Source organism: Lineus longissimus, chromosome 2 (assembly GCF_910592395.1).
Source record: "Lineus longissimus chromosome 2, tnLinLong1.2, whole genome shotgun sequence".
NCBI lineage: Eukaryota > Metazoa > Nemertea > Pilidiophora > Heteronemertea > Lineidae > Lineus > Lineus longissimus.
In genome coordinates, this window is record NC_088309.1 from 14,263,498 (window position 1) to 14,277,492 (window position 13,995).

The following is a 13,995-nucleotide window of genomic DNA, read 5'->3' on the forward strand; positions in this document are numbered from 1 at the left end:
AGATTTTTAAGTAGACGAGGGACACCAATCAGGATCCGGTCCGATAATGGCACGAACTTTGTGGGGGCACAGAAAGAGTTGAGGAGAGCCATTCACGAATGGAATCATGGCCGAGTTGAAGAATACATGCGTCAAAGCGAGATCACCTGGGTATTCAATCCACCTGCAGCATCCCACATGGGGGGTGTATGGGAGAGGCAGATCAGGTCTGTTAGGAAGGTATTAGACGGCATAATAAAACAACAGAACCTGACAGATGAGACTCTTAACACAATGATGTGCCTGGTTGAAGCCATAATAAATGGAAGACCCTTGACAAAGCTGTCGGATGACCCAGATGACTTACAACCTATCACACCCAACCATTTGCTGCTACTGCGTCCGGGATCATGCCGACCTCATGGACTATTTGATGAGACAGATCTGTACAGAAGAAAATGGAAGCAAGTGCAGTATCTCGCTGACCCGTTTTGGCGTAGGTGGACAAAGGAATATCTGACTGCCCTGCAAGAACGACAGAAATGGTGTCACGCAAGTCAAAACCTGAAACCAGATGACCTGGTTCTGATTGTAGATGACAATGCTCACAGGAATTCCTGGATGTTGGGACGAGTGATGGAGACGTATCCTAGAAAGGATGGACGGGTGAGGTCAGCCAAAATCAAAACACAGCATAATGAGCTGATAAGACCTGTCACCAAGCTGTGTTTACTTGAGTCGTCTGTTGATATCTAGTGAGCTTCGTGAACTGACGCAGACACTGAAATTACAGGATGTTCTTTTTGGTGTTGCATGTTAAAGTTTGGCGCGTGCGCCCTTGTCTCATACAACCATTGATTGCTCATCCATGATATGTATTACGGTATGCATGTAGGCCCATATTAGGCTGGATTATTAATAAGTTTCTAATAGGATTGTTTTTAAGGGATTTTTTCTCTTATTTAGGTTTAATTATCAGGTAAATGCTAGGCTAGGACGCATTTATGGGGCCGGAATGTTACGGACAAAATCAATGTAGGCCTATACCACACTTCTTCTTACTTGTTGACGTAAAATTCTAGCATCTTTCTTTGGGATGGTCGTCAACCACGTTGTCAACAGGAACTTTCTGACAAAGTTAATTAACGTTATTCTCTTTGAAACTCTGGTAACTGGTACAGCTAGGACAAAAAAATTACCATTTTATATGTTAAACAGGATGTAGTCTCCTTTTAAGTAGGACATGCGTCCACGGTGTGGTCCCGCTCGGCAGTGAGATATCAGAAGCCAAGAAAGCAACATCACGATAATTATAAGAACTCAAAGTCAAACTATTTTCAATATGATTTTCAATACTATTTCAGAGACATTTTAGAGTCCCCAGCTTTGTAAGTTTGATTCTGGTTGCCAATTTATATCAATTTCTCATGTCTTATATCTTTAGGTAAAATTAGCAGTAGGCTTATTTCAATGATTATTAATTACAGATTGAACCGCCGCCGCCGCTGCTAACACCAGCTCAGATGAACTACCTTTCACCATCATGAATGCTAAAGCTACATGTATCACGAAAGATGAAGAATTACAATTAATAAAGGCGTGTTTCGTACAAAGGGACATTTCTTCATTTAAATTTGATCATAGTTTGGAATATCTCGCTCGAAATTACACCGTCCGAACTGCAAGTGCAATGCATCGTGATGTGACGACGGCCAACACTATGTAAATGTAGTTCCCAATCAAGTGCATGAATCTATAGTTATTGGGACGAGCCTACCAATGCACCAATTTAGTCAGAAAGCATGGCTATAGACGTGGATAGTTGATGGCAGGGCAACGTTTCCCAGATTTAATGGACCAGTGGTCATTGGTGTCCTGGACTATTCGCACATAAACACCACATCAAGAAAGCTGATAAACAAAAGATCACAGACATACAGGTTGTTCTGAGTAATTCCTAAAATCCTCAGCACCATCCGTAGCTGAATAAACAAAATATGGTTTTATGTTTCCCAAATCAATGTGCAGAGCATGTAACCCCTCATGACGTTATCTGACGTCGTCTTACGCATGCAAATTCCAAGTAAATGCATTGTTGTGGGCCAAAAGATGTCACGTCACGTCCAACGACACAACCCAAATGTTCAATGCAGCCATGCTTTTCGTCACTGTTCTCAATACTAAATGAAGGATTGGTCAACCGTGAATAAACTTTTTACAACTTAATTTCATATTTTTGGAATTATTGGATCCCATATGTCCATTACACTTAAAACATTTATGGTTATAGAAGACTTTAGGGGCTCTTTCGTTGGCAGTACTTAGAGTAAGCTTATTCAAGCAATGTATTTCAAGTTGTCCATGCTTTTTTAATCAATGTTCATGATATTTTGAATGCTTTTGCCAGTTTTGGTGATGTTTTGATTTAAAACATGACTTTTAAAATGTCATGGTAAACTTACGCTGCCTGTGAAAAGATGGCCGAAATTTATTTTCGCATACGGTCTATAGGCTAGGCTTTGTTCCCCTGCCTTTAATAAAACTTATCACCAATGAAATAATTTCATTTAGCATTCTAAAAGGCCTTAGTCACAGTATATCATTGTTTCTAATACAAAATACATTACGCCTCGTTTTGATCGGAGCGGTCTTGGTATCGTAACCAATGACCGCCTGGGTAGGTATAAAATTCTGAATTTTAGCAGACGAATTATTTTCACCAAGAAGCAACGACTCAGCCCCACAAAACAATGTCAAGAACACGAGATTTTGAAGTATTCCCCGATATTGGGATTTGTGAAGTAGGGAGGATACCCGAGGACTCTTTCGAGGTCGTCAGTCAGGATTCAGAAGAGGTCAAAGACGAGGAAATGGTAGAAATCGAGCTAGCAGACTGGGAATTCCCTTGCTGCGTGACGTCATCTTCACAAGCAACAATATGGCGGAGTTCCGGACACCAGGCTGGATCATTCTTTGACAAAAACGGAACATATATACCTTTCAAATCGTATTTAATTTGTTTAATTTTGAAACCGCTCGGGTAGACCTCAAATTACGTCCAAAACCCTCGGCGAAGCGCCTCGGGTTTTGGACTGCATTTTCGGTCTACCCGAGCGGTCTTGATTATACAACCAATGACCGCCAGCTCGGTATTAATTCCTTAATTCATTTAGCACTCTGATCGGTGATCAAAGAGCAACTTCTCATGCATTCCATTTCCAACAACTCACCACATTGATCAGATACTGATATCATTTCAAGTTCAACAACATTACGATGACTTTTCTGGAAGGCCTTTTGCCAGGACTGTGGCTATTATTACGGTAGTATCTAATTAATGCATTTTACATACAAACAACTGGCTATTCTTACGGCGGTCAATTTTAATTTTTTTGAGCCTTAATCCTACCCCAAGGCCAAACCTAACCCAGACCCTGTCCCTTACTCCTAACACTAACCCCTCCTTGTCCCCTTATCCTCAGTTTAATCTCTAAAATCGCTGACATTTTTATTGTTACGGTACCGTAAGAATAGCCACTTTGTTTTGGGCCAGATACTTCGAAGGGCAAACTATTTTTACTTGAAATGAAATGTCCTGGGGACATTGTGCTCACCTGGGAATCATTTAGTTGCAGATGAAATGACATATGGAGGTTAAATTGACCTTTATATATGACAAAATGTGGCACTGTCAATGACACTTTTAGAGTTTAACTTCTTCAACTTGATAAACTAGGTCACAATTGACCCGAATTGTGTCAACTTGTACAGATTCCCAATAGGTGTCTCCATATAAAATCTGAAGAATCTCAGACAAATAGTAGTGAAATGCATCAACTTCAGTGGAATTTTAGAGTTTGACCTTTCTGGCCTTGGAAACTAGATCAAGGTTAAAATGTTATAGTTGCACGCTCTATGTCAATCTTGATTACATCGATCAATGATGCCCCTTTGAGAATCACACAGTGAAGGTTTCTTGATATAACTCACATTGAGTTTTATGACCTGACCTACTTACACCTGAAAAGTAGCTCACATTGACCAGAGTTTTTTGTTAATATGTACAGATGCCGAATAGGTGTCTACATATCAAATTTGAAGAGTCTAGGACAATTAATGACGAAACGGGCCACCTTTGCTGAAATTTTAGAGTTTGACCTCTGTGACCTTCAAAAGTAGGTCAAATCAAAAACCCGTACCTTATGTCATGTAATCTCATCAGAAGTATTGACAGTAAAAATTTCATTGTTCTAGCTATCAACGCTCATGAGATATTGAAAAGATAGGAATCACACTGACTTGGTCATTTTGGCTGTTCTACCAGAGGGGGTTCATTCCTGGCACTGCTTTGATAATGTTGCAAGTAGGCATGCAGGCTATTTACATACTTACTGTTGAAATATTGCCAAATTTAGCTATAGTCTTGAAATATAGAGGAGCAAATACACAGAGAGGAATCACACTGACTTGGTCAAGTCATGTGTAACCTTGGGCAACACAATTTTCTATAATGATGTCTTCATAGGATTTTACAAACTTGACCTACTTATCATTGAAAAGTTGGTCACATTGACCTACTTTTTTGGTCAACATGTAGAGATGCTCAATAAGTGTCTACCGTATTTTGCTGCGTATAAAACGCACCGGGGTATAAAGCGCACCCATTGAGTCCGTGGACAAAATCCAGACATAAGGCGCACCTACGTATAACACGCAGTACATTTTACATACTACAGGTATACACAATGTACCGGGTATACTGGGCATAAACAATTTTTGCCGGTTTTTAAATTGAACTTCCTATTTCTTTTTCAGTTGAAAAGGACTGTTGTAACAATGAAGAGGGAAAGTGGTCATACACACCTCCGACCCTGCATCACATACTAGTTGCTAATAAAGCCGATACATTTGTACTGCGTTCCTCTTTCTTATCTCACTACAGCGGTAGTCTTGCTCGTACTGGATATAACCGATAAAGCTTTTCTCATTGAGAGAAAAACTGTGTTGTGCTCAACTACAATTTCGTGTGTTGACACGTGGTTGGCGGTATGGGGCCTCGCTTTGATGTTAAATCATGGCGGCACACGATCAGCTGATTTATCGATTTGGATTTATCTCGCATCTACGCTCTGAATATTGCCGCTAAGGACCCTCAAAAGCATTTATAGAAGTAACTGAAATGATAATGAGGATACTTATATGTATTGCGTACAGAACAGGCGAGTTAGCATCGGTGAACTATGCAAAGTGCATCGATATTCCCGATTTTTCTTTCGTGCAAAAATATAAAATGCGCCTACTTGGTTGCGAGCCAAAAAAGCCGTCAAAAGAAATGAGTTGATGGAAAAAATCTTGTGATCATTCGGTGGCTTCCTAGGGCTAGGCCATAGATAACACGCACCTTCGTATAACGCGCACCCCCCGATTTTAGGGCTTTCTTGGGTCAAAAAGCTGCGCCTTATACGCAGCAAAATACGGTACATACCAAATTTAAAGAGTCTACAACAAGTGATGATGAAACGTGCCACCTGCGGTGAAGTCATAGAGTTTGACCTCTGTAACCTTGAAAAGTAGGTCAAATCAAAAACCCGGGTAGTATGTCATGTAGTCTCTTCAGAGGTATCTACAGAAAAAAATTCAAGATCCTAGCTATCAGCATTCATGAGATATTCACAAAATAAGGTTTTCAAAGATGGTCGCCTGGAGCCCAGAAAGTAGGTCAAATTGCAATGATTTTCGGTATGTCAGGTCATGCTGTCATAAGACATCCACACACCAAGTTTCAACCTCCAAGACTCAATGGTGAGCAAAGGTGCCACCATTGTTGACGGACGCCGGACGGACCGCCCGACGACGGACAAGACGTGACGACATAAGCTCACCCAGGTGAGCTAAAAACGGTGTCATCCCATTTCGCCTACTCTCATTTCGACTACACCCACTTCGCCTACACCCATTTCACCTACTCCTATTTCGCCTACACCCAATTCGCCTACTTCCCATTACGCCTAAACCCATTTTCCCTACTCCCATTTCGCCTACTTCCCATTTCGCCTACTCCTATTTCGCCTACTTCCCATTTTGCCTACTTCCCATTTTGCCTAGTATGTGATATTAAGGCATATTTCTTAGGCATTTTTGGACATTTTATAGCTCCTGTATATGGGTATGGGGCAGGCGTATACCTACTACAGGGTGGGCCAAAAAATGTGTCCCTGCCTTTTTGCTCAGCCCAGGTCTCTACCGCATCAAGAATGGGGACAATGAAGGTGATAGCAACAGAGTGTACGAGGTGCTCAGAAGCGTGCTCCCCATTGTAAAAGGATATAGCCAGGCAATAACAAGTTACTTATTAATAATAAGTAACTTGTTAAATGGCTGTATTGTTTATCTAAAGAGAGCACAATTATGCAAAGAATAATGCTTTAGAAATCTCATTTATCTTCACCTTAAAGGGTAACTCGTGTCAAATTTCACCATAATGTTTTAGCTGTTTTTGACAAATGACCAGGTCTCAAAGTTGCGACCAGTTGGTCGCATTTTGCGATCTTAATTTTCAAAATGCGATCATAACTGGGAGTCCATTCGCACCCGTGCGATATGAAAATGCTGCCCTGATGCGACCGCATTATCTTTATGCGACTGTCTGATTTGTTGAACACAATGCTACTAAATTTCTGCGAATTAAGCCCACGTGCGATCAAAGTTCAAATCTTCCGTTCCTGGTTAGTACGCATAGTTTTTCTTCATGCCAGAACTCCCGTCAATGTCTTTCGTCGGCCCAGTAGCTCATACACAAGCCGGTCTCGATAAATAAATCCAATCACATTCCCAGGAACTTCTTACGCCCACTGCACAAGTGTATAACGCAGCGCAAATATAACCTAGTGGACGAGATAACAATAACAGGTTAGTTCCTCAATAGGCCAGCCGGAACTTTAAAGATGGCGCTGCTGAATGCAGGTGATTTATTGTTTAGTAGCGGTGGGTTTGTTGCTTGTTGCTCAGCACGTGCTTGACAAGCAATGGCGCTGCTAAATTTTTGAGGCTAGTAGCACACTGTCAGACCAAAGATTGCAGCTGTGCTACCTAATCTTTGAGGCTAGTATAGTAGCACAGTGCTACTAAGTCAAAAAGTTAACTTTGAGCCCTGGTGACTACGTCACTTTCTCATAAATCGGTAAGGTTTTCGAATCGAAATGCACATTTTCTAGAAATTGATGGTTTTAATCTCGCCTGGACGGCTCGCTTCGATGCCGTTGAAATTGCGCTACGCCGATGACGTCACAACATGAACATTTTCGCGGTCGCGGTGGTTTACATTCAATTAAAACAGCGATTTTATAATAAATCTAATCAAAAATGAAAAATTTCAGCTTTACATTTGCGATCAACAATTAAAAACGGACATATTTCCGCAAAGTTGTAAATCACATCATAGTATCACTTTAACCCTTTAGCTCCTTGAGATTTTATTTTTAAATACCATGGTTCCCTAGAGCATTTTCACATTTTCACGAAAAATGACACGTATTCGTTTTTTGGAAAAAGAGATAGAAAAACTAAAAGATAATGTACTACAAGTTGTGTTTATTTTGTTCTATGGAAGGTCCTCTACACATCTGAGGGTTAAAACAGGTCATAGAAGTCTGTCAAATAATATTTCATATCATGTCTCCTGGACGCCCAGATCCGCCCGACCACGTGTACCCGCACGCAGCAGACAAAAAGGCGCTAAAATAATCACAGCATGGACAATGTACATCATAGCAGTGCTTCAACACATAAACCGATGATCATGTAGTGCTCAGTGGTTTTGTAAGTGACCCTTATAGGCCCTTTTCCAGACCCCCTCCTTCCTCAATTCCTCCTCCAATATCTAAGTCTGAACCTCTAAAATCTACAACACAACTATCTGAATTGTCGCTGTCTAAATCCAGCTGCTGTAACACATCGTCGACTCCAAAATAAGCCATTGTCCTGCCACACAAAAGCTCCACAATGGCATGATTTGCAAAATGTCAACAAACCTTGGTCCCAAACTTCAACTGAAAATTACACACTATCGATACACAGCAACATGATAATTACACACTATCGATACACAGCAACATCATAAAAACATGCATGCATTCAATGCAGTATACTTCCTGGTACCTGAAAATGAGGTTGGTCTCACTCCACAGTTCCCATGTATTTTTCCATTTATGATTTGTGCGGTCGGGCGGTTGCGGGCATCCAGTGAGAAACGGGCAGGGCAGTTCCAGGCGTCTAGGATATAAGGATTATCTGCTAGAATTTGAAACTATTTCTTTTGGACCCCACCTTTTCTTGGCAGACACCCACTTAAAATATCCACAAAGTTTTATAGTACCACTATCTAGGCAAACCATACTTCAACAGGCAAAATGGGAAGTAGGCGAAATGGGAAGTAGGCGAAATGGGTTGTAGGTAGTCTTAAAACATAAGACGATAAAAGAACAAGAGGCCCACGGGCCTGGCACTCAGCTGGATGACCTGATAGTAATAACATAGGACTGAGGGTGTAAAGTAGTAAATATGGGCTTTATACTACTGTTTGAAGGACAAGAGAACACGTTATACCACTAAAATTTCCAATGCAGAGCTGCCAGCTGGATGAAATATGACTGAACTAATCATCCATGGTATGTAAATATTACAAGAGGCAACGGAAGATATCCCTAGTTCAGTAGGTTGTATCGGTAGCTTTACAGAAAAGAAGTGTCACAGAGGATCTAACTTCTCCATGGACAACTGTAGTATGTCCAGGCTGGGTTGTACGTGCTGTAACCAAGGATACAAAATGCTGTCTGTAATTGAGAGGTATCCTGATAACAGAGGTCAAAATAAATAGAAATGACCAGTTTGGGACTAACACCACTGTCTTTTTTTGTAATAAGGTAGAGATTACAGGAGTCAACAAAATTAACATTATTGAGAGAAATTGACCTGTCCTGCAGGTGATTGGAATTTACAAAGGGTTGTTTTTCATGACATTGTGCTCTACTGCGTATCCCTAGTGAGTCGATCGGGAACCAATCCATTTTTTTTCAGCATTGTGCTCTACTGCGTATCCCTAGTGAGTCGATCGGGAACCAATCTATCCGTGGCGCAAACAGGTTCAAATTGGCTATATCTTGAATAGATTGAATTGCGATGAAAATCTAATGCAATAAAGGAGCAATATCGAAGAGACAAATTAATCAAACCAATTGTCCACAGACTCGGACCCTCCAATGGCGTGATGTATGCGTGCATATAAAAGCATATCAATTGATCCGATAGAGATGATGAGGCAATGTCATTGTCGTTCCTTAGTTTTAGTCAGCAATATGACCCTTTTTATACGGAGAAGGAGAACCCAGATAGGCCTTCACATGTCGGCTTCCAAATGGCTCGAACCAACTGTAAAATGCGTGCTCCTACTACATGTACTGTAGCAATGTATTGGGCAAGGCACTTAGTCGACAGGCAAGCTAGAAGTTCAGCACCGTGAGCAGCTCCTTGATAAGGCCATGTCAGGTTCAGCGCGCCTCTTCAGATACATCAAGTATTGAAAGCTGTGGTGAGCACATAAAAAGACCATGGTCACCTTAATTTGAAAATCCCTTCATAATCAAGGGCTAGCTCTGACTAAAACAGCACCCATAAACAATAGACCACCAATTTGACCCCAGCTCCTAACTGCGGGAAAACCCAAGTCCAGCAACCAAAAATACCAAAAATACATTTTTGTTTACATTTGAACTGCACACATGCGTTTGTTTACAATTTCATTTCCCACGAAATCTCGAAAATCAGGTGACCTGCAATCGTGGATTGAAAATAACATTAACCTGGGTTCAGCAGGTCAGCAGGTCAGCAGGTGTACCCGCTGTTCCAATCATCTCCCTACAGCCAGCTGTTCAAAGGGTATTGTTATTCACCCCACAGGGAGTACAGGTAATTGATTAAGCCCCTGCACAACTTAACAGCAATGGCTTGGCTTCTGTGAGTGGTAAGGAGAATTGACAGTATCCGATTAACAAGAGGCCCAAGGGCCTGGCGCTCAGCTGAAATGGATAGGTGAAGGCAAGGGCCAAGTGTGTGTCGGTACCGTTATTATGAGGCAACGTGAAGCTATAACGTCTAGCACGCAGAAGTGCTGATGCAAAAGACCTTCTTGCTATATCAGTGCATGCTGAAGTACTGAGTTGACGTCACCCTGGTATTATGACGTAAAGTCATTTCTATTGCCGTTGCAGTAGTGGGGTGTGTGATGACGTCAAGGAGTTGTGTGGTGACGTCAAAGAGTGGAGTCCTTGTCTTCATGCAGCGTAGGTGGAACTAATAACATGCACATGGACACAAGGTACATAATTATTAAAGTGTATTTTGTGAGGTGGGGCCTGGTGCTTTACAATGGTCAAATGAACCGACTGTTGTCTGGACATTTATGAAGTGGATGCAGCCAAATGTTTGGGACGGTCTTTTTTGTATGTGAAGAAAAGAAGATAAAGAGTTGGTTAACAAAATGAACTTTATTGGTACGGCAGATATTTGATGCCTTTCGGCAGATATTTGAAGCGCCTTGCGGCAGATATTTGATAACCCTCTCCGGGAATGGAAAGCAGTAAAACGAGTAAGCACACCTTACTCTGAATGTGGGAACAGCAAGTGCTTTCCTGGACTTGAAATGTGCCAACGACTCCTCTTGCAATAACCAACAACAGTTGATCTGTAAAAAAAGAGAAGAGAAATTAACACTGACTGAATAAAAAAGGGTGACATAGACGGGGAAATGTACACCACCGGATACAGTCATCCTGTGGGCTGTTTTCCAATTCAAAATAAAAGTGTAACCTCTTTAAATTAGTCTCACAGACTGAACCATAACACTCAACAGCCAACCGTGCCCACATGATGTGAGCCGAGAGCTGGGCTTAAAGATGAGCGAGTGGTGTACTACATTTTGAAAATTGTCTATCGTCTACGACATGTGACAGAACAGGATCTAGTGGACTTAATGATGAGGTACTATCAAATAAGGTGTCCATCAAATGAATCATGAGGGCCTGTTGAGTTATACTCTAAGCCTGTCCTATAGGGCTTGGCTATGGTTTTTGTCTTTTTTACAGCTACAGTACAGCCATGCACAGCGCAGTGTACAGACAGTACAGGATTGCAAACCAAAAACATGAGCATTGCTGCGTAACGAAACTGCAGTGGGATTCATACTACGATGTCATAATGTGACTTTCAAAATAATTGTAAACAAACGTAAATGGCGAAATTTGTTGCAAAATTGCCAGGACCGTAGCCAAAATGGCCGACGGCGAATTCTCCGGTCGCTAGCGCAGTCCATAAACAAGCATCAATTTTACCAACTTTGGGCGCAAGCTTGGTCATCAAAGTTACAGAACTGTTAGAAATACATCCAAACAACATATATATACAGTTAAAAGTGCATAAAAATCCCGTTTCAACCTCCGGGCGCTACCTTTTTTCTCCGCCAGACGCCGGGCCCTACCGGTCGTTATTTAGTGCGACCGCCACCAGAGTGTTTATCACGATCTTTCGCCGTTTTAATTGCGCGTTTTAGGCAGATTAATCAATTATTACATGCATGCATTATATATCACCGAAATGATAATTGCGTAGGCTATTTGAAACTAAGTTCAGATATTATTTTTGATCTTTGAATTGAATTTAGGCGAGTGATTTTTGACACCCGGTCGACATATCAGGACTTGCAAAATTCACGCGAGATCGCTTGCTTCATCGGCACGTTTGAAAACCGAATTTCACAAATTCTACAAATATTTATCACATACCATATGTATCACCACAAAGGTAACTCTCTAGACTATTTGAAACCAATTTCAGATACTTATTTTCACAAAAATTCGAAGCTATGCAAGCGATTTTTCAGTGGTAGAGATCGACGGAAACAAATTTCTCGCTCTAAAATGACATGAGACGAGCACCAACTTTCGCTAATTTGTGCACAAAATTTCCGCAATATTATAAAAAAACTATCGATAAATCTGAATTATATAGACTCTTTTCAGTACCTAAACAAATTTCAGGTACATGGTCATGTTGATTAAAAGAGTATCAACCGATTGAACATGAGAAAGTTCACTCATCTTCATTGAAGCAGCGACTACCGCCATTTTTAAATGATGGCATCTCTTCTATCGATCGGCCAATCAGCGGCACTGCTTGCAAAAAGTTGAGCCACCGCCAAATTTGAAATCGCCAAAATTCAGTCAATGTGCCTGCAGCGCCAACTGGCGGTGAAAACTATATTAATTCCATTAAAAGTAAAAAATTAAAAAATATTAGAAAATATTCAGCCACATTTGAAAACAATATTTGCTCTGTGGACCGAGGTAAAAAGGGAAAGAAATCTAAACGCGAAATGACCTCATTCTCTTAATACAGGTCGGATCGCGCTGATTTTTCGTGTTTTGAGTTCACCTTGGGCAACTCCTAATTTAGCACCGTCAACGAAGTGGCTAGGCCTTCCCAATCAGAAATGTCCAATTTTGTCCACAGATGGGTCCCTAGATGGATGGATGGATGGATGGATGGATTGCAGGACGGACACCATTTGAACAGCTATTCTACTAGCTCCGCTGACTTTGTCAGCTGAGCTAAAAATCCCTCATTACTGCTCTGCTGAAGTAAATTTTTGAACAAAACCAAGACGTTGCATCAGGGTAAGGTGTCACCATCATTCATGCAAAATTTCAAGGCGATCCAACGCCTCTGAGTGTGGCTTTATTCGTCCCCCTTCCAGTATTATTATATGGAAGATTTAGACCAGCGATGACATCATTTCTAGTGATTCCCTACGTTGTCCAATGAGCGCTTTTTAAAGTGTGCCATTTGGCATGCATTACTTGAGTGCCCGTACAAACACAACTTTTTATTTCTATAATTTAGTGTACCCGACCGTACAGCGCTGCACGAACATCGGAAAACGTAAAAAATACGGTTGAAACGTACAAGTAAACAGCCCTGCGTATGAAACGGTTTGAAAACTAGTATTTACGTGGATACCCCGCCATGCGTCCCTCCCGCCAACCGACGTGACGCCGCAAATTGCCGTGAAGCAAAAAGTTTTGCCTACGATACGAATGCTACAAAGTACAATGTCGTTTTATATCATCAGAATTAGACCTAAAAAATTGCACCTCAGGTTACAAAATTTTTCCGGGGGAGGGCCGCCGGACCCCCCGCCAAAAATGCGCCTGCGGCGCATATATATAGGAGCTGGCCTCCGGCCAGCTGCGCCCCGTTTGATTGAAATCCTGGCGAGCACACTGTCCCTGATGTTGTCAGTAACTGATAAGGACATTATAGTGATTCATACGTTGTCTTATCTCTTTCATTAGATTAAGCTTAAAAAAGAGATATTTTGAAATCATTACTCAGCAAAGTTGAGCCGAGGGGGGCAAACCCCCCCCCCTCAACTTTGCTAGTGCCCCCCTTGCCCCCCCCCCCTCCTCTGGCAGAAACCCTGATTACCACATTTTGTAGGCGAAATCGGAGTAGGCCTATAGCCTAGGCGAAATGGGCCGTAACCGAAAAAAACATTGGCTTGGTCTTATATCGCAAAACACACCAAAATCACGCATTGCACACGCCCCGATCGCTAGCTACATATTCTACATTGAAGACCTAACTACTTTACACCTTGACCGCCGATGAATCACCTTTTGGTTGTGATAATATCGACATTTACTGCAGTTTGATCGTGTTTTAGACTTCCTGACTTCCGCGTTTACGCTCCGAACAATGGCGAAACCGATGCTGGCGCCGCTAGTGGGGAAATCCCTTTATTAATTATTCAACCTCGTTCACCCAAACCATTGGTAGGCATTATTTATAAGGAGCTGTAGAGGCATGTTCCTTATTAATGAGGTCGTGACGTATGTAACACGCATATTAAATGAGAAAATGTGATTGGTTGTAATCATTTCTGTCAACAATAACACGTGGGGTATA

The 13,995-nt window shown here is 41.5% G+C and overlaps 1 protein-coding gene across 1 annotated transcript in view; it reads right to left on the reverse strand.

Annotated features, from left to right (window-relative positions):
• Nucleotides 1-13,795, reverse strand: part of LOC135482661 (BTB/POZ domain-containing protein 1-like) — a 138,159-nt gene extending 124,364 nt beyond the window's left edge. Inside the window, exon 1 of the mRNA XM_064762911.1 lies at nt 13,733-13,795. The gene's annotated coding sequence lies outside the window, so the exon portion shown is untranslated. The remainder of the gene's footprint in view (nt 1-13,732) is intronic.
• Nucleotides 13,796-13,995: the final 200 nt, after the last annotated feature.